Source organism: Hordeum vulgare, chromosome 6H (genome assembly GCF_904849725.1).
Source record: "Hordeum vulgare subsp. vulgare chromosome 6H, MorexV3_pseudomolecules_assembly, whole genome shotgun sequence".
NCBI classification, from domain to species: domain Eukaryota; kingdom Viridiplantae; phylum Streptophyta; class Magnoliopsida; order Poales; family Poaceae; genus Hordeum; species Hordeum vulgare.
This window is the reverse complement of record NC_058523.1, coordinates 207,792,148-207,819,173: the sequence shown is the minus strand read 5'-3', so window position 1 is coordinate 207,819,173 and position 27,026 is coordinate 207,792,148.

The following is a 27,026-nucleotide window of genomic DNA, read 5'->3' as shown; positions in this document are numbered from 1 at the left end:
CCGTCGCGCGCCGCAACAACCGATCCCGCCGTCCGCGGCTCCAGCGTTGGGTGCGACACGCCCAGGCGCGACAGAACGCGTCCTCTCAAGTGCGACAGCCCTGTTGCATACGGTGCATCAGCAAAATTCGGCGGTCTCCCACTCGCACAACAGGATCCACAACAATTCTGTTCACGCGAATACGCATCGCTCAGTTTTCAGCACCGACTCTCATCAGTGTCGCAAAGGGGGTAGCCGTTCCATGAATCTCGAAGATCGTCGCTGTTCATGCACCCCTCCGCGGGGTGGGCCTTACGGACCCCGGCATCACAATGATCGGCGTTCGATCGGTGACGCGTATGATCCAAGGCCCGACGCAAGAGGGTACATCGCCGAGAGGAAGGTCGACAGGAGTCGAGCCCACCGTGATGGTCATGATAGAGACCGTCCGAGTGGAAGCAAGACCATCGTCTCTGGTCCCGAGTACTTCCGTCGGGCCATCCGTTCGGCTGACATCCCTCCCAACTTCCGATTGGCGACGGGAATCAGCAAGTTCACAGGGGATTCCAAGCCAGAAACGTGGCTGGACGACTACCGAGTGGCATTCCAGATCGGTGGCGGAGATGACCAGGTCGCCATGAAACATCTCCCCCTGATGCTCGACGGCTCGACACGAGCATGGCTGAACCAGTTGGCTCCGTCAAGCATCTACAGCTGGGCAGACCTGTCCCGAGTCTTCATCAGGACCTTCGAGGGCACGTGCAAACGCCCTGCTGGTCTCGTCGAGCTCCAGCACTGTGTCTAGAAGCAGAATGAGCCCCTGCGCGATTTCATCCAGCGCTGGACGACCCTCTACCACACGGTGGAGAACGTCACAGAGCACAAAGCAGTCTGCACCGTCAAGGCAGGCGTGCGGTACAAAGATCGGTACCTGAAGTTCGGTCGGACAGGCGACATCTCCATGAGCAAGATGATGGAGATAGCCGCACGCTATGCAAATGGCGAAGAAGAGGACCGCATACGTAGCGGCAAGCATAAGGCAGCCGCCGACGGATATGGGAACAACAATCGGAAGCAAAAGCAGAAAGCTCCATCCAGTCCACAGGCAGAGGCAGCAACCGTTACGAATGCCAAGTTCAAGGGTAAGGGGAAAGCTCAGTATGCCCCCAAGAAGTAACAATTCGGAAATTCCATCCCGGATCAGCCATGTCCAATCCACACGAAGATGGACGAAGAAGGCAACGCCATATTCCCGAAGCACACCACTCGGCAATGTCACCTCCTGATCCAAGGGTTCGGCGAAGGGCAACTGAGTGAAAAGGACAACGAGAAGGATGATGAGGACAAGGACGATCCGTTCCCCCAAGTCCATGCAACATTGATGATTTTCGCTGACGTGGAAAGCAAGAGTCGACTGAAGCTGGTGAACAGGGAGGTGAACATGGAAGCCCCAACCAACCCCACGTTCCTTAGATGGTCTCAGACTGCCATCACCTTTGATCAGTCGGACCATCCAGCACACGTGCCCACCCCAGGGAGGCAAGCTCTGGTCGTCGACCCGGTGTTGGAAGGAGTCCGACTACGCAAAGTCCTCATGGACAGCGGCAGCGGCTTGAACATCATGTACGCCGACACTCTCAAGGGGATGGGCATTCTGATGTCCAAACTTAGCGAGAGCAGCATGCAGTTCCACGGAGTCGTCCCAGGACGAAAGGCCAAGTCACTCGGCCAGATCGCGTTGGACGTCATTTTCGGCACCTACAAGAACTTCCGCAAGGAAAAGCTGACATTCGAGGTGGTGGACTTCCAGAGTGGATACCATGCGATCCTGGGCCATCCGGCGTATGCGCGTTTCATGGCCCGCCCATGTTACGTGTATTCGAAGCTGAAGATGTCGGGTCCCAAAGGTGTGATCACGGTCACAGGCAATCGGCAGCGGGCCGAGGAGTGTCTGCAGCAGGGGTCGAGGATTACCGATCAGCAGATGGCTATCCTCGAGCTGGACGAGTACAAGAAGAGAGCCCACCACGCTGACTTGATGCGTTCGAAGAAGCCAGCTTCGGAGTCCGCATTCGAGTCGGCGGGAGACACGAAGAAAGTCAGCATCCACCCGACGGACGACACCGCTGCCCCGACAAACATCTCCACCACCCTTGATCCAAAATAGGAAGCCGAGCTCATCCAATTCCTCCGTGAGAACTGGGACATTTTCGCATGGAAGCCCGCTGACATGCCAGGTGTACCCAGGGAGTTGGCTGAGCACCGACTGCATGTGGATCCTGCTTCTCGGCCCGTCCGAGAACGCCTGCGTCGGTCCGCCGCGCACAAAAGGAAGGCAATCGGAGAGGAGGTGGCTAAACTTTTGGCGGCCAACTTCATTCGCGAGGTACACCACTCCAAGTGGCTTGCCAATGTTGTCATGGTGCCCAAGAAGGACAAGTCTTTCCGTATGTGCATCGATTTCAAGCATCTCAATAAGGTTTGCCCGAAAGATGATTTCCCGCTCCCCCGCATTGATCAAATTACTGATTCGACCGCGGGCTACGAGCGTTTATCATTCCTTGATGCCTATTCGGGCTATCATCAGATCCATCTGTATAGTCTGGATGAATTAAAAGCAGCCTTCATCACCCCATTCGAGTGTTTCTGCTACATCACTATGCCATTCGGTTTGAAGAATGCAGGAGCAACTTTCATGTGCATGATCCAAAAATGCGTCCTTGACCAGATCGGTCAAAATGTGGAGGCATATAGGGACGATTCGTAATCAAGTCAAGCAAAGGTTCCGACCTGCTGACTGACTTGGCAGAAACATTCGCCAACCATCGTAGGTACGATATCAAGCTCAACCCTGCCAAGTGTTCATTTGGTGTTCCCAGCGGAAAGTTACTTAGTTTCTTCGTTTCCGAACGAGGGATCGACGTCAACCCCAAAAAAGGTCTAAATACATGATGTTCAAAGGCTCACAGGTTGCCTAGCGGCTTTCAGCAGGTTTATCGCTCGACTCGGCGAGAAGGCGTTACCTCTGTACCGACTCATGAAGAAATCAGATACTTTCGAGTGGACCGACGAAGCCCAAATTGCATTCGACGACCTCAAAGCCCTGCTTTCCACCCAGCCGGTTCTTACTGCCCCGCTCATTAAAGAACCCCTTCTTCTGTACATCGTGGCTACAAATCAAGTCGTCAGCACTGTTCTCACAGTCGAACGCGAAGAAGAAGGCACAGCGTACAAGGTTCAGCGGCCAGTATATTATGTCTCCGAAGTCTTGACTCCTCCCAAGCAAAGGTATGCCCATTATCAAAAGCTTATTTACGGGATCTACATGACTGCAAAGAAGGTGGCTCATTATTTCCAAGACCACTCGGTGTCTTTCATATCTGATGCTCCGTTGTTGGAAATCCTCCACAATCGGGACGCATCAGGACGAGTGGCGAAGTGGGCAATGGAGATGTTATACTGCGACATCAAGTTCGAAGCCAAGAAGTCTATAAAGTCTCAAGCTCTGGCCGACTTCATAGCAGAATGGGTAGAACAACAACAACCGACTCACATCTACTCGGCTCATTGGACCATGTTCTTCGATGGGTCCAAGATGTTGAATGGCTCCGGCGCTGACGTAGTGATCATATCGCCAAAAGTTGATAAACTCAAATATGTGTTGCAGATACACTTTGATTCTTCCAACAACGAGGCAGAGTACGAAGCTCTCCTTTACGGATTGCGCATGGCCATCACACTCGGCGTCCGCCGCCTGATGTTCTATGGTGACTCGGATTAGGTGGTTAATCAAGTGATGAAGGAGTGGGATGTAAGGAACCCCACCATGACTGCATACTACAACGCAGTAAGGAAGCTCAAGAAGAAGTTTGAAGGTCTGGAACTTCACCATGTTCCGTGACTAAAAAAACAAGCAGCTGATGAATTGGCAAAACATGGATCCACTCAGCGAACGGTCCCGAGTGATGTCTGCCTCGAGCACCTACACCTTACCTCAGTAAAATAAGATCCTTTCACAGAGGAACCAGTACAACCAAAGAGCTCAACAGATCCGACTGAAGTCGAGGTCCCTGCTGCGGTTGATTTGATCATGGAGATTATTTCTCTCATCCCAGATTGGACTGTGCCGTTCATTGCGTACATCCTCAGGCAAGAATTACCAGAAGACGAAGTCCAAGCTAGGCAGATCGTCCGCAGGTCGAAGTCCTTCACCGTCATCGATGGCCAGTTGTACAAGGAGAGTGTTTCAGGCGTCCTTCAGTGATGCATCTCCCCTGAGGAGGGACTATTAATCCTGGAAGAAATTCACTCGGGAACCTGCGGCCATCATGCCTCCTCAAGAGCAATCGTCGCCAAAGCATTCAGAGTTGGTTTCTTCTGGTTGCAGGCGAATGAAATGGCAAAAGATATGGTCGACAGATGCGAAGGCTGTCAGTTCTATTCGTACAAGTCCCACAAGCCAACATCTGCGCTGAAGACAATCCCTCTTGTTTGGCAGTTCGCCGTGCGGGGATTAGATACAGTCGGACCATTCAGAACAGGCCAAGGGGGATTCACTCATCTCCTACTGGCAGTCGATAAGTTCACCAAGTGGATTGAAACCAAGCCCATCAAGAAGCTTGACGCCCTCACGGCCATCAAATTCATCAGACACATCATCTCCAGATACGGGGTTCCGCAGAGCATAATCACCGACAACGGCACAAATTTCGACTCGGACAGGTTCAAAGGCTTTTGCACAGGCCAAGGAATCCGAGTGGATTTTGCATCCGTGGCACACCCCCAAACAAATTGGCAAGCAGAGCGGGCGAATGGTCTTATTCTTCAAGGGTTGAAGCCTCGACTCCTACGAGAAGTTGGACATGCCGCTGACGCATGGGTCACCGAACTGCCTTCGGTGCTGTGGGGCCTCCGCACAACTCCGAATAGATCTACAGGGCGATCCCCGTTCTTCCTCGTTTATGGAGCAGAGGCGGTCCTTCCGAGTGACTTGCGTCACAACTCTCCACGAGTCGAACTCTTCTCCGAAGCTGAAGCAGAACAAGCCAAGCAAGACGGAGTGGATCTTCTAGAAGAAGAGCGCGAGATGGCACTGACTCGCTCAACAATTTATCGACAAGATATGCGGAGTTTTCACGCGCGGCACGTCAGGAGTCGGACATTCCAAGCAGGCGACCTGGTGCTCTGAGTGGATCGGCAGAGACCTCACAAGTTGGCTCCCGCCTGGGAAGGACCCTTCATCATCTCTAAGGTGCTGAACAACGGAGCATATCGACTCTACAACCTCGACAGGGACACGGACGAGCCGCGAGCATGGAATGGAGATCTCCTGAAACACTTCTACACGTGACCGCCGACGGAGACAATGTAAAGAACAAGTATCATAGAAGTAATACAAGGCAGATTGATTTCTTGCAGGTTCAAAATTCTTCCGCGTTTGCAGACTCCGGTCTAAAAAACTCGCTCCGAGTGCGCACTAAAAGCCGCACTCGGGGACTTAGCTGCGACCCAGAATCGCCTAAGTACAAACCCGCTCCGAGTGTGCACTAAAAGTCGCACTCGAGAACTTAGCTGCGACCTAGAGTCGCCTAAGTAAAAAACTCTCTCCGAGTGTGCACTAAAAGTCGCACTCGGGGACTTAGCTGCGACCCAGAGTCGCCTATGTGAAAAACTCTCTCCGAGTGTGCACTAAAAGTCGCACTCGGGGACTTAGCTGCGACCCAGAGTCGCCTAAGTAAAAAACTCTCTCCGAGTGTGCACTAAAAGTCGCACTCGGGGACTTAGCTGCGACCCAGAGTCGCCTAAGTAAAAAACTCGCTCCGAGTGCGAGCTTACAGCCGCACTCGGGGACTTAGCTGCGATCCAGAATCGCCTAAGTACGAACTCGTTCCGAGTGCGTGCTAAAAGCCGCACTTGGGTACTTAGCTGCGATCCAGAATCGCCTAAGTAAAAAGCTTCCTTCGAGTGTATCCTCGAGATCCACTCGGAGGCTTAGCAAATCCTCATTGAGGCTCATGTGGATGTGAAGACAACTGACAACTACGTGAGTAACAACTCGCTCCGAGTGCGAGTTTACAGCCGCACTCGGGGACTTAGCTGCGATCCAGAATCGCGTAAGTACAAACTCGTTCTGAGTGCGCGCTAAAAGCCGCACTCGGGGACTTAGCTGCGATCTAGAATCGCCTAAGTAAAAAGCTTCTTTCGAGTGTATCCTCGAGACCCACTCGGAGGCTTAGTAGACCCTCATTGAGGCTCATGTGGATGTGAAGACAACTGACAACTACATGAGTAACAACTCGCTCCGAATGCGAGCTTACAGCCGCACTCGGGGACTTAGCTGCGATCCAGAATCGCCTAAGTACAAACTTGCTCCGAGTGCGCGCTAAAAGCCGCACTCGGGGACTTAGCTGCGATCCAGAATCGCCTACGTAAAAATCTTCCTTCGAGTGTATCCTCGAGATGCACTCGGAGACTTGGCGGACCCTCATTGAGGCTCGTGTGGATGTGAAGACAACTGACAATTACATGCTCCGCATGTTTGCCATTGGCTTCACCAAGAAAAGCCAAACAAAAATCACGAGCCAAAATCATGTCAATAAAAACTTAGCGAAAGAAGAGCAAAATATTCGATTCGAATTCAAAGTTGGATCTACGATCAGTCGGCTCGGTACAGATCAAGCTTATCCACACCGAACCACGAATTTGACGGGCCACAGCAGTGGCCAAAGTTTGATACAGATACCACTCGGCATAGCCAGGTAATGTTTTTCAAGCGTCACCGGGACTGGCACGTTTCACAAAGGTATCAAGGTCGATCCCGTCTGCGATGCGAGTGGCTGTGTCGAGGAAGGTCTCCATGAAATCTTTGAATCGAAGCTTCTTGGTGTTGGCGACCTGCAACGTCTTCAGCTTTTCTTCGCGAGCTTCCTTGAAGTGCAATCGGACCAGCGATAGCGCCACGTCCGCACCACAACGAGCGGAAGACTTCTTCCATGCCTGCACTCTGTTCGGGACGTCATCCAGCCGAGTCATCAACCCTTCTATTTCTCGCTAGGAATTGTCTTCGGGCCACAGCTCCTTGTCGATCCGGCCGATGACTTCTCTCAGGCGGCCAATGAAAGGTCCCACTCTGCCAAGGCGGATATGCGCTCGGAGCAGGTCCCGGTTGGCTTCGTCGCCGAGTGGAACGTTCGGAACAACCGACCGTTCAATGTCGGTTGCTTCAGCCTCAGCGTGCAAACAAAAATCTGCAAAGAAAAGACAAGCAGAAAGTAAGCGCAGAATGAACTACAAAGTCAAGAAGCACTCGGCAAAAAGCTTACCACTGAGAAGTGCAACCATCTTCCTTTCCCAGTCGCTGACGTACTTCTCCTACGCCATGCACCGATTGTTCATCAACTTCAGCTGAGCCATCCGTTCGGTTCTTTGACTCTTAAATTTTTCAATTTCGGCTACCAATGCCTTGTTGGTCTCCTGGGACTCCTCCAAAGACTTATCTCGGTCAGCAAGAGCGCCGTTCACACCAGCCAGGTCATTCACAGCTGCCTCCAAGGCCGCAGCAAGCTGAATCTTTTCAGCCTTCAAAGCATTGTACGCGGATCCCATTTCGCAAGTCTTCTGCCAAATAAGCGCAACGGGAACATCAGACACATTCAGCAAGGAACACAATCAAAGCTCAAAGTTCTTCAGACCCCTGTCGATGCAAGCAATCGACAGCGGTCTCGGGGACTACACCCAGTGGGTTCACTAAGAGTGACACCACTGGCATGAAGCTCGAACAGGTCGGCCCTATTGAGCTACATGACAAACAGACAAGCCTATGAGACTACTATTACCCGACCTGAGTAACACTACTCTCGGGGACTACACCCAGTGGGTACACTCGGAGTGCCCCCACTGGTACCATTCAGGCAGATCAGCTCTGATCTAATCAGGTCATGGAAAATGCATATAAAGTCAACTCCGGTGCAAGCACTCGACAGAAGTCTCGGGGACTACACCCACTGGGTTCACTCGGAGTGAACCCACTGCAAAATAATCCTACTGTATCCGAGTATATCACTTAAACCCCAAGTGGGTAACAAGAGGAAAGTAAACACTTACTAGCGCACTTACTCGGATATCGTCCCGGAGTTCCAAGCTTTTCTTGTACAAAGACGCGATTGAGTCATACGCTCCATTGGCGTCACCCACCATCAGCTCCACCTGCACCATGGCCTCCTTGGCGGTCCCCACCTGGTCTCCGGCAGGTGTCGGGCATCATATTGAACGGTCGACGGACCCGGCATGACAGAAGACTCCTTGGGCATCCCAAGCTCTGCTCCAGTCGGTTCCGCCGCGAGGGGCACCGTCTCAGTCGGCGGCATCGTCTCGGTCGACGGCACGTCCATGGTGGGAGCAGCAGCAGATGGGACAACCTCATGGACAGGCGCCAAGGCTGGCCCTGACCCCCTTTGGTCGTCATCCTCCAGATGAATCTGAAGGACAACCTCAAGGAAGCCCGACTGAACAACATGAAATTATAGAAAAAGGGCAAGATTAAAGACAACACTCACGATACAATAATACAAACTCTTGGAGTCGTGACAGCGTACCTTGCTGGGATGTGGCAGCGTTATCCGTGTCCATGGGATCTTCGTTTTGGCGCGGCACAGAGGTTGCGGAGGTAGCAGCCCTGTTGAGTAAATCCACTCGACGGATAAGCACGAGTTCGATCAGATACTGAAAGAAGATGGGCGAACAAGTCACTTACGCTGAGGCGACTAGAACAGTGATCCTCATCCGAGGGAAAGCTTTCCGAGGCTTGGGACCACTAGGTTGGCCACCTTGGATGACTGGTCCGTGGCCTCGGCAGCAGTGTCCCTGGTCCTCTTCACACTCCGAGCACTCGGAGTCATGGGAGAGGTTGGCGAAGCACTCGGGGCCGCTGGAGGAGCCGGCGGAGCCGCAGGTTCGTGACAGCTCCTAGTTCGATGCTCTGATGGTGGAGGTGGCGAGCTCTGCTCCCCACCCTCCCCCTCCTCCTCTTCAGTCCCCTCCTCCGTCTCCCCACTGTCGGAGACGTACTCGGCGCTATCCACCTTGCCCTCCTAGCTGCCCTCCTCTTCCTCAGTTCGATTCCCGTTCGAGACGGGAGAATACCAGGTGGTCCACTCCTGCACAAAACACAGTCGACAACGTCGGTCAGGCGGCGGTACAAGAAAAGCGATAAATCTAAGAAGATTGAAAGCACCCGACAAGATGTGCCCACCTCATTCGGAGGAGGATTATCGGCGCGGAAGGGCTTCACCCGCCGGGCTCCTCACGGGTTGTCGCATGCGCCTGTGATGCCGCGGACCCAAACTATCACAACCTCCCCGGTCACGCATTCTAGATGAGTCCGAGTGGAATCCTCAGGCCCCACGTAGTGCCACATGGCGTGGTGTCGGGCTTGCAGCTGATGGATGCACCGACCCAGAAAAGTCTCCAGCAGATCCGTGCCGGTGACTCCCTTGCGGACGACAGCTATCAGTGCGTCGACCAGAGGTTGGATACAGATCTTTTCCACCTTTGAGAGCGCAAGCTGCCTGGGAGGGGCCGGACGGTCTAGGCCAAAAGGTGGCAACCCAGTCGCAGCATTCGGACAAGCGATGTCCTGGCAATAGAACAAGGTCGACTGCCAGTTCCTAACTGACTCGGATAACTGGAGAGGGGGGTAGCTACTCTTCATCTTCTTCTAGAAGCCTAAGCCCCCGTAGAGCTGGAGGAGATGGGTTTTATCGTCCGACTGGCTAAGCTTTTTCATAGTTTGGGACCTAGCGGAGAAGATGTACTTAAAGAGCCCCTAGTGGGGGGGACATCCACTAAAGCACTCGCAAAGGGTGACGAATGCGGCAAGATGGGCTATCGCGTTCGGAGGAAAATGATGGAGCTGCGCCCCGAAGTGATTCAGAATTCCTCGGAAGAAGGGGTGGGGAGGCAAGGAGAAGCCCCTGAACACGTGGCTGAGCAGCAGGACACGCTCCCCCTCCTGCGGCGCCGGCTCCGTCTCGCCCTCCGCCGGCAGCCTCCACGACTTGTTGGCGATCATGCCGTGCTCCATTAGCTCCAGCAAGTCGTCCGCCGTCACCGTGGAGGGGAGGAAATCCCCCTGGATCCAACCCGCCGGCAGTGCCCGCTGTCGCCGCTGAGCAGGGGCCGCCCCTTTCTTCTTCTTCTTCTGCGACTCGCGTTTGCTGGTCTGCCCCTTCGTCATGGTGAAGGCAACAGATCCACAGAGGAGGAGAGGAAGGAGGAGGCTTGGAGCGCGCTGGGAGCTATGGGTGGAGCGAGGTGAATGCGAGGAACAAGAGCAGCCCAACAAGAAATCCCCGCCGGAGGGTCTTAAATAAGCTTCCGACTGAGTCACTAACAGGTGGCCCCGAAATCTTATTCCCCGACCGGCTGGTGCGATGTTAGTGGAGAAGATAAAGGCGCGGTAATCGAGGCGGCGGAAACTACTCGATGGCGATGTCGTCATCCCCACTGAGCGTGCGGCAACCGAAATTTGAGGATCCCAGAAAATCCGCCGCTGTCAGTTTGACCGATCACATCAAAAGATTCCGCGGAAGCACTCGGTCCCTGACGGTTCGTTCACTGGTATATTCACTCGGATCACTGGTTGAGAGGATAAAATGGATCAAGGCAAACGACGCCAAAGTCACATCCATACCAGTCGGATCCGTACTCCAGGTATCACTTCATCGTTCCAACCCCGATCCATTCGGGGACTAATGATGGGGTTATAGTCCCAGGGTAGGGTCATAGGCCTGCCCTATAGGTCCTACCCAAGGACTACCCTTCATAAAGGACAAGGCCCTTAGACAGTTCCGACTGAACTAAGGACTCCCCCATCATCCAGTCGGCGACGAGGATTCGGAGCGTATTTAACGTACCGACTAGATTCCACTCTGTACACCGTAACCTCCCAGGAGGGCAACGATCTTACGTTCTCATACACCATTATTAGCATTTAAGGCATACGTTACCTGTACCGTAGATATTTATTCGCCACTATCCCATCCGTGTCCACCGGGCCGTTGTGAAGGGTAGCGCACTTTATATAAGCCGCCCTTCCCCACTGGTGTAGGGGTTGGCATTTACTGTAAGCCTATATTCCACTCGACACTAAGCTCCCAAGAGCACTGAGACGTAGGGCTTTTACCTCCACCGTAGAGGGGCCTGAACTCATACAACCTCGCCGTAGGTAAGGCTCAGCCCATCCTTTCGTACCCTACACATCTACTTTCAGACTTATACCCACGACACCCCCATTCCCAGAATGCCAACAGTAGCCTCCAGGCCCAAGGCGTGCCTGGATTGGCTTCTTGGCGAAGCCCTGAGAGCAGCCTTCGGGGGTTAAACTTTTGTTCGTTACCTTCGTCGTTCTCCATTTTCTCTTTCGCTCTTGACTTGATGGTTTGCTCGCCGGTGGTCCTTGCGGCTTGGCTTCGAAGCTTAGGGCCCATCGCTGCCCCGACCATCCCTGGGGGGTAACGGTGGCCACGGCTCTTAGGAGGTCCCGTCGTCCCGAGGCACTGCTCGTGTCGCTGCTCGATTGGCCGATGACCTTGTTCCTCGCCGCACTTGAATCCTTAGGCCCTGCATGCCTTCATTAGTACGCGCATTTTTAATTTATTGTTAGCTTGGCGTGAAACCAAATGACCCCGTGTGGGCCTACAAGGTTCTTAGCTCGTGGGTTTGCGCCGGTCCCGTCGATGGCTTGTGGGGACCCCCACTTACGAGTCAAGATTGCCAAATGAACGTGCTTAGTGACCCCAGAGATCAATGCTCACCGAACACACATATAGTGAATATTAAGAGTCTTACATCCATCATACAGAAAAATTAGAACAAATGACCAGTAAGGTCAAGTTCACATAAGTAGGGCCTATAAGGCCAAAACACACTGATACATCTAATAGCGCAAATTTCGGGGCTAAGCGGGTACCCATGCCATCATCCTACACCAACATGCATTCTGACCTAAAAGCGTCCTAGTTCGCAGGTCCGTCTCCGATGACGGACTCTTCTCGAAACTCCGGTCCTTCCATGTCTGGTCAATTATATAACCAGTGGCAAGCTAGTGAGTTCTTCGAATGTACTCACAAATAGCCCATGATATGGATAATGCATTTGTTAGGATAACAAGTAATATGCAGTATTTGTGGATAGCAGCTTGAATGTAAATAAACCTGATCATGGATGTGCAACGTAAGCTAGATGGTATATAGAAGAACAAGTTACATATATCAATATATCTGTCAAGGGCTGAACACTCCGGGTTCACCCGATATACCAAGTCACCAAACTTGGTCATATCAATTCTTTCTCACATATCACCATTAAACACACACACTTGGTTTATGCGGAAACGACTGGACGTAGTTTAAGCAGGATTGCCAACTGTCCTAGACCGTGGACACGACAATTCGAATAGTTTTACACTCTGCAGAGGTTGTACATTGTACCCACGAGATCTGGGAAACTTCCATGTCATCCACGACTCGGTGTATATAACATACCCGAGGTAAGTACCCGATCAGTGCCTTTGCCCTGACGATACTAGACAAAGAGATCCACTCGATTGCTACCCAGCCCACATGATGTACGTCTTACGAGAACCGACTCTGGACAGTATCATCCATCCGAGAACCAATGGTGTGCCCGGAACACGTAAAAACAGTATAGTCGCCCTACCTGGCACGACCCCGTCACAGGAGTGACCACACATCACTCCCACCACTTGTAATGTGGCTCTTTGCTAGAACCGACCAGAGTAATCAACAAAGCCTCGTCCCATAAAGGGGTAACGTGGTCACACATGTAAGGTTGGGACGGTCGACATGTCATAAATCAAATCCCATTTCCGAAACCTCTCACCGAAAAATACACCTGGTGCACCAGTTCTCCAAAAGTGGCCACCTATCTCATCATCACCCTCGGGCATCAGTGGCACCCGATGGGGTTTTCGTAAAACCTTTGATTTGTACTATCATCATGCTCATGCTTTTACTATGCTTATCTATACTTGTCAACATGGTATTAGCATGACCCTCATAGGTGCTATGATCATGCTCACAATGCAAGTGCTCCGTAGGAGCCATCGGTAACATCACTTCAATGATTTACCGAATATTTATGATCGTATGCAACAAGAGTATTTTATTTACTAGCATGCAAAATAACATATGCTCAAACATGGTGAAAGGGCTGCTTGCCTTGATCAGCTAAGTATCCGGGGTCTTCGGGGTCTTCAAGTCCAACTCTTTCGTCAAACGTGGTTTCTATCGTCATAATAAATAAAGAAGCAATAAGTAGCTCACTCAAAAACATATCACAAACTCACTTTAAATTTTTTTTCTTTATTCTGATAAATCCATATTGTTATTTTAAAAATATCTCTAGTTTTAGTGAAATGATTATTTTTCGAATTACTTTAACAGAAGCAAAAATATTCCAAATAGCCTTTTTAATTGTTATAAAACAGAAAGGTTGTCTCAAAAATTTGTACAAAGGCTTTGTTAAATACTACTCATTTTTAGAAGAATTATGATGGAAAAATAATAAAAATATATTGGATAACCATTTTTTAAAAATCCTTTAAAAATAAATTAAATATAATAAGAAACATTGGCTGGTGCTCAAGCCAGCTAGCCCACGCACGTGCGCGGCCGGGTTCAATCCTGACGCGCGGGCCCCTGCGTTCAACGAGAGAGAGGAGTGAGGGAGAGAGAAGAGCCACCGAAAGGTGAGCCCCACCTATCGGGGTTGTCTTCCACCTCGGGACAGAGAGGAGAGGAGGCACGCCGGCGACGCTACCGAGGACCTCGAGCCCAACCAAAGGCAGAAATGGGACCAGCTCACCATCGCCTACATGCTGGTGGTCGAGGGGTCGACGGGGAGGCCCTGGTTCACCGGCGACTAGGTGGCTGTGGCGGAGCTGTTTCAGGAGGTTGATGAACTAGGTGCTACGGGCATGGATTAGCTCGAGGAGGTGATGGGGAAGCTCCCTGAGGCTGCTACGATCACAGAGAATGTGAGAGGAGCGTCGAAGCTGGACCGTAGCCCGAGTTCGACGGAGCTCCGAAGCGGTGGGGCCTCGGTCGATCTCGATCACTGGAGTTCGCTGTGCTCAAATGAAGTGGATAGGGGTCGAATTTAGGCACTGGAGGAGTGGGATGGGGGTGCTGGAGCGAGAGGGAAGGCCTATTTATAGGCCCCCGATGGTGCACCGAGCCAGTGGCACCGGTGGTTTCACCGCTGCTCGCAGGAGGGGCAGTGAGTGCTCGAGGTCAAAACCATGGTATGTGGACGTGGTTTAGGACCTGCCTAACCCACTAAGAAGAAGAGCGAGCAAGGAGGAGCATGCACGCGTTGCCGTGGTCTTCTGGTTGGATCTGGCTCGCGTGGGCACGCATCGCTCCAGTCAACAGAGCGAGGGAGGAGGGGCCCTGGGGCTGCCCTCATATAGAGAGGTGGTCGAGGACTCGAATGGGAATCAAGGGGAGGCTTGAACCGGCCGGGTCTGGCCACCTTTGCTTCTGGTGCGCCCAACAGCTTGCCCAGAGCACAGTTTTGGTATGCCACGACATGCTAGCGCGCTCTGTGGTGCTTTGGCCATATCTGGGTGTCTTGGGGCTTGGTCTGTAGATGCCTAGCACTACTGGAATTCCTATATTTGTCGTCTGCCAAATCTTTGCCATCAGCCAGCAGACGGCGAAGAACCTCTTTACCGTGTGTTGGCAAAAAACAGACGGTAAAGAGGAGGCTGGTGGCAAAATACATATTTGCCATCAGCCACCTCTTTGCCGTCTGTCAACAGACGGCAAAGGTAGGGATGGCAGACGGCAAAGCTATCCCACCCCACCCCTCCTCTCTCCCCATCCCACCCCGGCCCCACCCACCCCTTTGCCGTCTGCCTGACTAGCTTTGCCGTCCGTGGCAGACGGCAAAGGGGATGGACCCCCCAAAAGTTAACGGTCGCCGCGCGCCCCACCTCTCTCCTCTCTCCCACACACTCTCTCTCACTACTCTCCCCTCAGTGCCGCCGCAGCCCCTCAGCGCCGCCGCAGCAGCCCCCGGCCCCCAGCGCCGCCGCCGCCCCACCGCCGCCGTCGCCGACGCCACCCCCACCCCACCTCACCCCCTCTCTCTGCGAGCGCCGCCGCCTCCCTCGTCGTCACCCTCCGCCCGCACCCTCGCCCTCACCCTCCTCGCCGTCCTCCCTCCGCCCGCACCCTCGCCCTCGCCCTCCTCGCCGTCCAACCTCCGCCCTCGCCCTCCCATCACCGGCCAGACCCCCTCCTCGCTCGGCGGCACTCCTCCCTCCACCGGCTTGGAGCAGCAACCCCATGGCAATGACGAGGTCACCCGGACGCCATTGACTCCCGAGACCAGCGTCGGAGCCAGGAGCAGCACCCCTTCGACCGATTCCTCTCGCCCAAATCACAAGGTGAGCTCCAACAATGGATTTCTACCAATGTTTTTTGACTTTGGATAAGTACTAGTGTACTGGACAGAAACTTGTTATGTGTTAAATATCCCTTAATTAGTTTATGCCACCACAATCTTGTTTTAGTTTAGGTTTAGGTTTAGATTTAGTTTTAGTTTAGGTTTATGTTTAGTCTTAGGTTTATGTTTAGTCTTAGGTTAGTTTCCTGTTTAGTGAAGAAAATAAGAAAAAGTAGAAGAAGAAGAATAAGTAGAAGAAGAAAAAAGGAGAAGAAGAAGAAGAAGAGCTAGAGGAGGAGGAGGAGAAGAAGAAGAAGAAGGAAAATAAGAAGGAATAAAAGGAAAAGGCAAAAGGAAAATAAGAAAAGAATAAGAAGAAGAAGGAGAAAGGAGAAGAAAAAAAAAGAAGAAGAAGGAAAAGAAGATGAGGAGAAGAAAGAAGAAGAAGAAGAAGAAAAATAGGAGAGGAAGAGAAGAATAAGAGGAAAAAAGAAAATAAGAAGAAGAAGAAGAAGAAGAAGAAGGAGGAGGAGGAGGAGGAGAAGGCCAAGGACCTTCTAGTCCTTCTCCTCCTCCTCCTTCTTCTCCTTCTCCTCCTTCTTCTTGATTTCTTCTTCTTCTCCTCCTCCTCCTCCTTCTTCTCCTCTTTCATATTATCCTTGCTTTAATTAACCCAACAATGACATAATTAGCCCATTTGGCTCCAAAATACCATAATAAGCTCAAAATGGCATAAGAACCTTGGTTAGCTCATTAATATTATATACTTAGCTTGTTTTCCTCTAAAATGACATAATTGGAATATTTGTGTTGATCGGGTGGATTTACATGTGATAGTTGTCTCGTCGCTGTGAGGTCTGCTGTGCGAAGACCTGCCCGTGCGTTGTACGAGCTCCGCCCCTGCATTCGTGGGTCAGTACAAATTTCATCTCCTCCCCGCCCCTTCATTTAATGTGGCTCGGTTTCCGGATACAACTTTCTAGATTTAGGTAATTCAATTAATTTATCAGTATGCGTGACCAGTATGCTTCTCCCGTTCGAAAGGGAGACATATATAAATATGCATGTCTTTGCATATTTATAACCGCCATCCTTTCGAATTGTCCAACATTATCCATGGACAGCCCGAGTATGTTTAGATTGGGTTCGTTTTCCCGTATGCTGTGCTCTGGATCCGATGCGGAATTTCGTCAGTGCCTCCCTGTTGTTCTCCGGATGCACATCCTGTCTGTTTATTGCGGAGACGTGTATCAGGAGAACAACGGGGAGGTGCTGCCGAAATTTTGCGTTGGATCCAGAGCAGAGCATGGGAAAACGAACCCAATCTACACATACTCGGGTGGGATTAGGACCTATCTTTACCTATTAGCGTGTAGGTTGCCTAGACGTAATAAAAATGGCGAAAGATGAATATAAATGCGAAATTATATATAAATATATTTCTCCTGTCTTTAGTAGCTACGCAAGATGAGTGATCGTGCGTGGATGTATACCGGTCACCCTAGTCAGAAAGAGATGACGAAAGAATGGTTTTTAAAAACAAACGAATTTGTGAAAGCCGCATTCGCAAATGGCCAGGAAAGAAACTATTGCCCCTGTCCTTGATGCGACAACTATAAAAAGACGACAGAGGTTGTAATGATTAAACACCTGCAGAGGAGGGGTTTTAAGCCTAATTATACGGTGTGGACATTTCATGGTGAGTCTATACAACGCACAAGAGCTGAGGTGGTCCGTCGTCGCACGGACGAGCATGGTACTGGGATCGAAGACATGGTGCAAGACTTTGATGATGCTCGGGATTTGGAAGATGAGATGGAGGAATCTGCAAAGGCCTTTTATGAAATGTTGGAGTCTTCAAAACGTCCTCTCCGTGAGCACACCGAGCTCTGTCAGCTGGATGCAATTGCACAAGTAATGGCTATGAAGGCTCAGATCAACTTGGGAAGAGAATGCTACGACGCGATGATGACACTATTTGGACGTTTCCTACCCAAAGGCCATGTCATGCCTGCAAACCTGTACCAGTCGGACAAAATACTTCGTGTACTTAAGATGCCCTATGAGAAGATAGATGCATGTGAGAAAGGATGTGTCTTATTTAGGAAGGAGTATGCACACTTGGACTATTGTCCCAATTGCGAGTCTTGCAGGTATCTTGTGGTAGACAACGGTATGGGTGAGAAGAGGCAGACCAAAATCGCAGTTAGTGTTCTTTGGTATATGCCAATCGTACCAAGACTTCAACGTCTTTTCATGGTCGAAGAGACAGCCAGACAGATGACATGGCACAAATTGGGCAAAAGAACCGAACTAGATGCGGATGGGAATAACATGATGGTACACACATTGGATGGGGAAGCGTGGAAACATTTCGATAGATTGCATGAGGATAAAGCGGCAGATCCAAGGAATCCTCGAGTCTGCGCCGCCACGGATGGTTTTAATCCCTTCGGCATGACGGCAACCCAATACAGTTGTTGGCCTCTATTTGTCATTCCACTGAATCTCCCCCCCCCCCCGGGAAGATTATGCAAAGAAAGAACATATTTCTGACGTTGATAATTCCAGGGCCCAATTATCCGGGGAAGAATATGAATGTGTACCTGCAACCGCTTAAGGATGAATTGGAAGAAGCTTGGGAAAATGGGGTCAAGACATAGGATGCCGCTAGAAAAGAAAACTTCAAAATGCATGTGTGGTACATGTACTCTATGCACGACTTGCCAGCGTATGCGCTATTCTCTGGATGGTGTGTGCATGGAAGGTTCCCGTGCCCCCAATGCAAGGCAGCTCTTCAGTTTCATTGGTTGAAGGAGGGTCAGAAGTATTCTTGCTTTGACTTGCATAGACAGTTCCTGGATCCTGACCATCAGTTCAGAAAAGACAAGAAGAACTTTACCAAAGGTAAAGTTGTCAAAAACTTGGCACCACATGCGTTCACAGTCCAACAGATCCTGGATCAGTTAAACGCCCTCGAGCCTGATCTAGAGCGTCCAGGGTATTTCAAGGGGTATAATTCAAAACACGCCTGGACTCACAAGCCATGCTTCTGGGATCTGCCTTACTTCAAAGACCTCCTTCTTCCACACAATATTGACATGATGCACACTGAAAAGAATATCAGAGAGGCTATTTTTGGTACATTGTTAGACATAGATGGGAAGACAAAGGATAATATTAAGGCTAGATTCGATCAAGAGACACTATGTCATAGACCGTTACAAAACATGCGAGAAGGCAAAGGAAAGCAGAAGTGGTCGAAGCCAAAGGCCTGGTTCAATCTTGGAAGGCCAGCTATGAGGGAAATTATCTTGTGGGTCAAAATGCACTTGATGTTCCCCGATGGGTATGCAGCGAATCTAAAGAGGGGAGCGAGTCTTGAAAAATTAAAAATCTTTGGTCTCAAGAGTCATGATTGGCACATATGACTAGAGCGGGTAATCCCGGTGATGTTACGTGGCTTTATTCCTGAGGATGAATGGCTAGTACTCGCGGAGCTGAGCTATTTCTTCCGTGTTCTTTGTGCGAAAGAATTGTCCCCTGGCGTGGTAGAAGACATGGAGGAGTTTGCACCAGAGTTGTTGTGCAAGTTAGAGAAGATCTTTCCACCGGGCTTCTTAAATCTAATGTAGCATTTGATTTTACATCTACCGACCGAGGCAAGATTGGGTGGGCCCGTGCAAAATTGTTGGTGCTTTGCAACTGAGAGGATGCAGAAGACCCTTCGAGCTAAATGTAAAAATAAGCGTAGAATTGAAGCATCGATGGCTGAGGCATTCATTACTGAGGAGGTGGCAAACTTTGTGACAGCACACTACGAAGCCAAAAATCATCATTTGCATAATCCGAAGCCTCGGCACAATGATGGAGACCCTAAAAAAGGTGGGTCCAACCTCAGCCTATTCAAAGGGAAGCTCGCACCAGCCGGTGCTTCGAAACCAATAATGTTGGATATCGAAGAATGGCAGAACGTTTCGTTGTATATCTTCAACAACCTAACAGAAGTGCGGCCGTACATCGAGTGAGTTCTCGGCACATTTTCCCGTAACTTCTAATTCATTTAAACTGCTCTTATTCCCGGATATTTCAAACAGCCGTTACGTCGTCAAATTCTCGGATGGAGCGGTGATCGAAAATGATTCCGTCGAAGAGTATGAGCTTCTGTCAAAGAAAGGAGGCGGCTATCCCGGTTTCATCTCTTGGTTCAAACAAACGGTAATTATCAATAATGGACCATTTCATTCTTGGTCTAACTTGCGGCTAATGCAACAACCGTTTCGTATTAAACTTGTAGGCTAATTCAGAGTCTATGGACGCCGAACTGAGACAAGTCGCTAATGGTTTTGACTATAAGGTCCGTTCATTTGAGAAATACAACATCAACGGGTATCTCTTTCGTACCTTTGGCAAAGAGCTATCTATGCCCGACCGGAAATCTACAAATTGTGGTGTCTCTGCTATCGGCGAAGGTGTTATCGAGTATTATGGAAGAGTTGAAGCAATTTATGAACTTCAATTCTATGGTGAAAACCCACCGAACGTCGTAGTCTTCAAATGTTATTGGTTCCAGCCGAAGGAGACTAGAAGGACTCATGAACATATACGACTGGTCAAAATCAATCCAAACACCCATTTAGATGTTCCCGATGTCTATATTACCGCTCAATAGGCGACCCAAGTTTTCTACCTACCGTGGGCATGCCAAACGGATAAGAATCTGGAAGGTTGGTATGTTGTTTATGAAGTGCTGCCACATGTCAGACCACCTCTCCCAAATGAACAGGATTATGAACCTCACATTAACCCAGACACATATGATGGAGAATTCTTCTAAGAAACACGTCTTTCCAAGAAACGTTTCAAGAACCGCCGTGCTTGATCCAAGAACATGGAAGTAGACAGCGACAATGAATCCGACTCCAGCCCTGAGCCGGAACCAGAAGACCTGGAACTCGTAGAGGTTACTGATGCGGATGACCTGTCAATGCTTCAACGCTTAAAGGAAGGCATTTCACAACTTCACGCCGTTGAACCCGATGAGCACGTCATTCATGAAGACATGCGTGATAGTGATGATGATGATGCATTTATTGATGATGATTATTAGTTTGTAAGATTCACAACTTAAATTATATATATTTTAATCTTTATTATTCATGTACATATTATTATTCATGTCAGTCATTCAATTTTTTTATGTTGTACTAATTTCTTTTAATCTTTATCATGGCAGGTGTTGAAAGATGGTGGGCGCGGGTCCAGATCGCTCGACGGGTTCTTCCCAGGCGCCCCGCACGAGGGGTGGTACTTCCATTCCACCCCTATCTCTGCGTAGAGCCTTGGCAGACAGTCTTTCGACACCAGCCGTGGGTTCTTCTTCGTCGGAGGCATTGCCCGCTGGGAGAGGTGCTGGTCGGGTAGGGAAGAAGGGGAAGGGTACAGGGAGAGGTGGTGGCCGCGGAAGATCCAGGAGGACTGTTGAGCCGTCCTCGCCACCACCACCAGCTCATTCACCCGAGCATAGGACTAGTATGGTTGACCCGTTTGCGGAGGAGGCTACGGGGACTCCGGTCTAGGAGCCTGGTGTTCACGGGCATTCGTCCCATGAGACTCCGGTCCAGGAGCAGCCTCGGGTCGAGGTGCACTCGGCGCAGGAGCAGCCGGAGGAGACTACGGTTCCGGAGGCTTCACCCGACGTGGAGAGGTCCGGATGGGAGCCTTGGCCGGATCGTACCGAGTTGCCGGATTGGACCAAGGGTCCGGGTAGCTCAGGGGGCGGGGATGGCGGGGATGAGCTTACGGATAGCGAGGGAGATGTGCAGGTGGACGGGGCCCCGGCTACCGTGTACAAGCGTGGTAGTACACGTCTCCCGGTCGCCCCGGCTACCCGCGAGCAGAGGCCGGTGATTAAACCTGAAGGAGATAGGTAAGTACATTTACCCTTTTTTTAGCTTTCGCCTTCAAGTTTGTTCAAATATCTAATGCACTGACCTTATCATACTGCAGGGGATGGGTACACCCTCTTGGAGTCCGTAGGCCGAACTCCGTCCTTGGTGTGCTTTGCCGGACAAATTTCCCGGGGTTTGTCACGTTGCCTGGTGAGGGTCAGGTTCCTACACTAGGATTTACCTGGGAGCACTACCAGGCTGCGCAGGCCCCGCCGGAGGAGATTATAGATGGTGTCTTGTGCCACACGAGGGCCGAGATGGTGATCAGGAGCTTTTGGGTAAATTATCCTTTTACATAATCTAAAATTAACAATATAGCTAATTATGGTACTAATCGTTGTTTTCACGTTTGATTGCAGACCTTCTATAGGTGTGAGGATGGATATGAGGAGGCGGCGGCCAGGGTTCTCGAGGTCGAGTGTAGGCGGTTACTACAGAACTTGCGCCACGAGGCTCGGCCGCAGGCTATTCGAGATTACTACGCCACGCGTGGTATTAAGAAGGAGAAGAAGGATTGCCGCGGAAAGTTTCTGAAGAAGGAGCAATACATGAAGGTAATTACCTATTCTTAAGTCCTTCTACGTAGTTTTCTTGATTTCATTCATGGGCGTAGCGCTGAAAATTCTTTCTAATAACTTACAGGTGCCCCCGAGATGGTGTGCGGATAAGATGGATTGTTGGGAGGCGTTGGTTGATGAGTGGTGCACAGGCAGCTGGCGAGCCGTCCACGATAATGCGAAGGATCGGCGTAGCCAAATGGTTGGTGTGCCACACCATCAAGGCAGCGCCAACTTACTTCAGTTTGGACGAAACTGGGTATGTGATTTGCTTCATGATTCATGCAATTCATTCTTATGCTAATATTTTGTTCGTCTCTTTTAGGCGCATCACAATAAGACTGAGATGCCACACTTGTACGACCTTTATGGCATGGCCCATACTGCCTCGTACAAGAAGGCGAAGGCATTCTCTGAGTCTGACCTGGATGATCCCAGTAACTTCACCAACATATCATCCCACCAGAAGCTCGTGGCATACAGGGACGCGGGGAAGGCTACGAAAGGGGATGACTTCAACCCTAGCCAGGAACCTTTGGATCCAGAGCTGGTGGTGATATCTGGTGGCGGGAGGCCCCATGGCTCGATAGACATTGGAGATGGGATAATACGTTGTCCACTCACTCTTCCGGAGATCAAGGCGCACCAGTCGAGCAACTGTCCTGAGATAACGCGTCGTCCATGGCCAGTCGAACTTGCCATCGAAGTTAGTTGTACGGACTAAGAACACTTTCATCCATTTCATTATGTGTGTCACCATAGATCATTACTGTGGTAACGAGGAATGGTTTTTCAGGCTGCTCTTCAGAAAGAGAAAGCGGCAAACCAGGCTGCTCTTGAGAAAGAGAGATTGGCAAGCCAGGCTGCTCTTCAGGCTGCTCTTGATGAGAGGGACCAGAGCACGGCACGATTGCTTGAGGAGAGGGCCCGGAATGAGGCGGGTCAACGGGCCCCTGTACAAGGTTTTTGTGGTATGTTTTTTTTCACATTAGCCAAATCATGTGTGTAATGTCTGTTTCAATACTAACTAATATGACCCACTCTTCAGGGTCTGTGCGAGAAGAACGGTCAAGTCCCTCCGCCGATGCCCGTCTTCTCTTCGATTGGCACGGTGAGCTTCATTATAAACTAGTATTAATAATTGAGTGTCATCATGCTAACTGAGACATTGCAAAATATCTTTTCTGCAGAATAACTCCCGAGCGGCATCGCACGACCCTTCTCCAGGGCAACCGTCTCCAAACAAAGCCGGCGTGAGCAACCGTGGTGTTTCTCCTCCTTGATGACCACTACGGTAAGTTTCTCCTCCAAACTTAGCTTGTTTTCCTCTAAAATGAGATAATTAGGCAATTTAGCTCCAAGAAGACATAATTAGGTAATTTAGCTCAAAAAAGACATAATTAGGTAATTTAGCTCAAAAAAGACATAAAGAGGAGGAGGAGGAGGAGGCCAAGGCCAATTTGGCGTCCCAGCCGCCAGAATGTCATCGTGAGGGCGTCGAAATCCCAGACGATGGGCCCGAGGGTCCGAAGAAAGTCGACACCGAGGATGAAGTCGAAACAGCCGAGGTCGATGCCGGCACAGCTAATGGAGAAGTGTTCGCCCCCGATGGTGATGGGAACGTCGTGGGCGAGTCCATGACACTGGAGGCGGTCACCGTTGGCCACCGTGATCCGAAGGCGCTCCCTGCCCGTGGTCGGAATAGCTAGACGATGCATGGTTGCCTCGGGCAGGAAGTTATGAGTGGAGCCCGTATCCAGCAGGGCGACCAGCTGCTCGCCATGGATCGTCACGGGCAGCAACATGGTCCGCTCATGGCGGATGCCGGCGAGGGCGTGGAGAGAGACGACGCAGGCCGTCGCCGTAGAATCTGCGGCCGGGTCTGGTGCGTCGTTCGTCTCGTCCGCCTCGGTGTAGTCGACCGTCTCCAAGTAGAAGAGGCGGGGGCAGACATGTGTCGGTGTGTAGGGCTCATCGCAGTTAAAGCAGAGACCCTGACGTCGACGCTCCTGCTGCTCGGCCGGGGACAACCTGCGGAAGGTCCATGTGGCGGCCGGAGGTGCGGCCGTTGCGGCTATCGGAGGCCGGCCCGGTGCTGGAAGGGTCGGCATGGGTCAACTGAGTTGGCGGCCGCCCCGTCCGGGCGGTTGCTGCAGTGCCTGGGCCTGCTGCTCGAAGGCCCGGGCGTAGTACATGGCGGACTGAAGGTCGAGGGGTTCCCGGAGGTCGACATCCACGCGAATATTGTCCGGTAGGCCACCCACAAAGAGCTCAGCACGCTGAGACGCTGAGACGCTGAGACGCGGCATGCCAGGGCTTGGAATCGGTCGGCTTAGTCCTGGACCGTTGAGGTAAACGGTAAGCGGCCGAGGGCTGCCAGTCGGCTACCACGGATGGGGGGCCAAACCGGAGAAGGCAGAGCTCGCGAAAGCGGTCCCACGGTGGCATGCCGCCCTCGTCCTACTCGAGGGCGTAGTACCAAGTCTGGGCAGTACCACGGAGATGATAGGACGCGAGCCAGGTGCGATCCGACGCGAGCGTCCGCTGCCCCCGAAAGAACTGCTCGCACTGGTTGAGCCAGTTGAGGGGGTCTTCCGCGCCGTCGTAAGTAGTGAAGTTCAGCTTAGCGAACCGAGGAGATGTCGGCCCGCCGTGTCCGGGAGCCGCGGATGTCGGTGGCCTCGCGTATGCTGGGTCGGGAAACTCCGGGCCGTAGGGCGCCGAGCTGGAGGACCGCTCGAACGGCAGAGAGGGCGCCGGGTGTTCCGGTGCCGGGGTATAGATCGGACCCGAAGATGATCCGGCTGCCCGCGCGGGAATTGGCGATGGCGATGACGGGAACTGCACCTGGTGCCGGGCCGACCGGTGGTTCGGGGCGCTGGAGGTGCTGCTGTCGATGGCGGCGGCGGCTGCTGCTGCGGCGCCGGAGCCTGCGCCGTGGTGGCCGGTAGCGACTGGTGGGGCAGCCCCCCCAGCGGCGCGGTGGTGGCCGGCCACACCGACCAGGGAGTGCCCGTGGCGTGGTAGTGCTGCAGCAGCAGCTGCGGCGGCGGCGGCGGCGCCCCTCCGTGGAGTGGCTGGAAGGCCGGGGTGGCCCACGGCAGCGACGGCGGCCCGTAGGTAGTGGGGGCGAAGCTCGGCGGCGGGGGTTGGGTCCCAGCGAGGTAGAGGCTGATGCCTCGGACCGCTTGGACAAGCTCCCGCAGGGTGCCCGATATCGCCTCGGGCGAGAGTATGGGGAGCGGCTCCTCCGCGGTGATGATCGGCACTGGCGAGGGAGCGGTCCCGGACGTGAGCGGCAGCGGCGGCGGGGCGGTGGTGGTGGTTTGCGGCAGTGGGGCGGTGGTGGTCTTGACGGCGGCGGTGGTGGAGGGAGCGACATGATCAGCCTGGAATCTCTAGATACCAAATTGGTAGGACTAGGGTTCCTACCGGGCCTCCGGCGTAGGTTGTAAGGGCAGGGAGGAGGGGAGCGAGGGCTGGAGCGGACGCGCCGGCGAGATGGCGCCGTCGCGGCTAGGATTAGGTGCGGCGGAGGCTATGGTTCCGGCTCCTTGGAGAGCCGGGCAATAGAAGATAATATCTTTATTGCTTGATCTCAATTGATGTCTTACAACTAGTATTTATAACTCGAGCCTAAGATAACTTTCCTAAAGTAATTTACCTAAGATAACTTGCGGGCCAAGCCGCTAATATTAACGCCCAATGGGCCTACGCCGGCCATAGGCCAAGCCGGTCATAACAGAGGAGGAGGAGGAGGAGGAGGAGGAGAAGGCCAAGGACCTTCTATCCTTCTCCTCCTCCTCCTTCTCCTCCTCCTCCTCCTTCTTCTTGATTTCTTCTTCTTCTCCTCCTCCTCCTCTTTCTTCTCCTCTTTCATATTATCCTTGCTTTAATTAACCCAACAATGACATAATTAGCCCATTTAGCTCCAAAATACCATAATCAGCTCAAAATGGCATAAGAACCTTGGTTAGCTCATGAATATTATATACTTAGCTTGTTTTCCTCTAAAATGACATAATTAGCCCATTTAGCTCAAAAAAGACATAATTAGGTAATTTAGCTCCAACAAGAGGAGAAGAGGAGAAGAAATAGGCAAAATGAAAAGAAAGAAGAAGAAGAGATGAAGAGGAAGAAAAGAAGAAGGAGGAGGAGGAGAAGGAGGAGGAGGAGGAGAAGGCCAAGGACCTTCTATCCTTCTCCTCCTCCTCCTTCTCCTCCTCCTCCTCCTCCTTCTTCTTGATTTCTTCTTCTTCTCCTCCTCCTCCTCTTTCTTCTCCTCTTTCATATTATCCTTGCTTTAATCAACCCAACAATGACATAATTAGCCCATTTAGCTCCAAAATACCATAATAAGCTCAAAATGGCATAAGAACCTTGGTTAGCTCATGAATATTATATACTTAGCTTGTTTTCCTCAAAAATGACATAATTCGCCCATTTAGCTCAAAAAAGACATAATTCGGTAATTTAGCTCCAACAAGAGGAGAAGAGGAGAAGAAATAGGCAAAATGAAAAGAAAGAAGTAGAAGAGATGAAGAAGAAGAGAAGAAGGAGGAGGAGGAGGAGGAGGAGGAGGATGAGAAGGCCAAGGACCTTCTATCCTTCTCCTCCTCCTCCTCCTTCTTCTTGATTTCTTCTTCTTCTCCTCCTCCTCCTCTTTCTTCTCCTCTTTCATATTATCCTTGCTTTAATTAACCCAACAATGACATAATTAGCCCATTTATCTCCAAAATACCATAATAAGCTCAAAATGGCATAAGAACCTTGGTTAGCTCATGAATATTATATACTTAGCTTGTTTTTCTCTAAAATGACATAATTAGCCCATTTAGCTCAAAAAGACATAATTAGGTAATTTAGATCCAACAAGAGGAGAAGAGGAGAAGAAATAGGAAAAATAAAAAGAAATAAGAAGAAGAGATGAAGAAGAAGAGAAGAAGGAGGAGGAGGAGGAGGAGGAGGAGGAGGAGGAGGAGGAGAAGGCCAAGGACCTTCTATCCTTCTCCTCCTCCTCCTTCTCCTCCTTCTTCTTGATTTCTTCTTCTTCTCCTCCTCCTCCTCT